Genomic DNA, 2,015 nt, shown 5'->3' with positions numbered 1-2,015 from the left:
CCTCCATGTTAACTAAGTTCAGGTTGTTTGTTGCCAGGAAATCTAGGACATTACTCTCACAAGTTGGTTCTCTAAATATCTACTCAAAGTAATTTTCAGACAAGACATTCAGAACAATGTCACATGACTTCTTTTCTCCGGCACCAGTTTTGATAGCATGACATTCCCAATGAAAATTATTAACGATATTCTGAGAGTTTCTGAAGTGCCCTACCACTAGAGCTCCTGACCCACGCGGTCAATAAGAGCATCCAATTACCATTTTTTTACCTATCTTTGATACTTTACTTCAGCTAGATTAATTCACAATCTCATCCCACGATAACCTTGCTAGATTTTATCAAATTTTGTACTGCAATAAACACGCCGACACCACTGGCAACTTACCTATTCTTACAATAAATATTCAAATCTGTGCTTAGGATTGTATAGTCATTAACATCTGATTTCAACCAACTTTCTTAATATTATCAGTGCATTATAACCTTCAGTAAGCAAAACTAATTCCGGGAACTTTTCTTGGATGCTCCTTCAGTTCACTAGTAAGCTTTTCTATATCTGATCTGTGACGAATGTTCTCTGAGGACACTGTGGCTAATTTATCAGGCAAATCATCTTTGATTCGAAGGGAGGGTTTCTCTAACCTAAAGAAGCCCCTTGTGCATGCCACATGTACACCGCTACTCTAGTAGCCACTTCCTGAGTGTAGTGCACATCTGACCTATTGAGGGAAACATTAAAATTCTGTACTCAATAGCAAAGGTTGAGAAATTCACATCTGATACCACTGCAGAGTTCTCTGAGACTCTGGTTTAGACTTTCCACTCTGCTCCAAACGAGAGGGCCATTATCAACCCTGTGTATGTTACAAAGAGACAGCTTAGCCTGCACCCCATGTGCAATGCTAGTTGCCTCCACCAAATCAGCCATCTGCGAACAGGAGCAGAGGATGCCCTCGGAACCCAACTGGCAGGCATCATTCGTGCCAACAAGTCCCACTATATGCAGCCGGTTGCATCCAGTGCACTCGATAGGCACTGGCAGGGCCTGTTCCACATCACACACGAGACCCCACCCCCCGTCAAACCTACTGAGTGTACACTGGCATTCTTTCCCACCTTGCCTCCTGCTTCCCAGAGGAGTTCCATCATCTGCCTAACATTGGAGTTCCCAATGACAAGCATATCCACCCTCTGCACCTGCCTGGACTGTGCAGGAAAATCAGCCACTAGCCCAACATGAGTGACATCCCTTGCTTGCTCAGAGTCATCATCAACACTGGGTAGCACCTCGTACCAGTAGCTAAGGCATAGAGAGCCATCTGCGCACCCTGCTCCCTCCTTCACCTTCTGCCCAGTGACACATGAACCCACCACTGTCTGCTACCCACTCTCAAGTGAGGACTGACCAGGCAGATGTTGCATATCAGTAGATGCAGCGACAGTCAGGTCACCACAGAATTCCAACGGCACCAACAGTGTTGCGAGTCTCATCCCCAATGCCCGATGTCACCGCAACTTTGAGAATTAGCCAGAAGCATGTCAACAATAGTCAATGGTGCTTTCAGCTGTTTTAGGGCAGCATCCAGTTCTCCTTGTGCCCGCTCACAACAAGCACAGTCCCTAGTCATCTTGTAGTGTGTAAAAATAGATATCAGATCTCAAATGGCGCTATCGAGTTTGGAATGTATGCAAAATATGACAAGGAGAATAAAGAAACACTAAAATAAATTTCTATACTGAAGTTGATCCAGCTACAGTTACCTGTTATTAGAAACTCAGCTCACCCAAAAGCTACTGCATGAGGTAAGTATGCAAAGTAGAATGCACTGATCTAAACTATATTCTCTGTACCAGCATGAGATTTAAACTTGGTGGCATGACATGGCAGTCTAACGGTGCGAAAATTACACTAGGAAACCATCTTACACATAGATATGCACCAAGATTTATGCAAAAACAAAAACTTACAGTAATTTGCTAACTGATAGTCCACACAGTAAAATACACAGGCAT

The sequence above is a fragment of the Schistocerca americana genome, chromosome X (assembly GCF_021461395.2).
Source record: "Schistocerca americana isolate TAMUIC-IGC-003095 chromosome X, iqSchAmer2.1, whole genome shotgun sequence".
Lineage (NCBI taxonomy): Eukaryota > Metazoa > Arthropoda > Insecta > Orthoptera > Acrididae > Schistocerca > Schistocerca americana.
Note: the sequence above shows the minus strand (reverse complement) of the source record.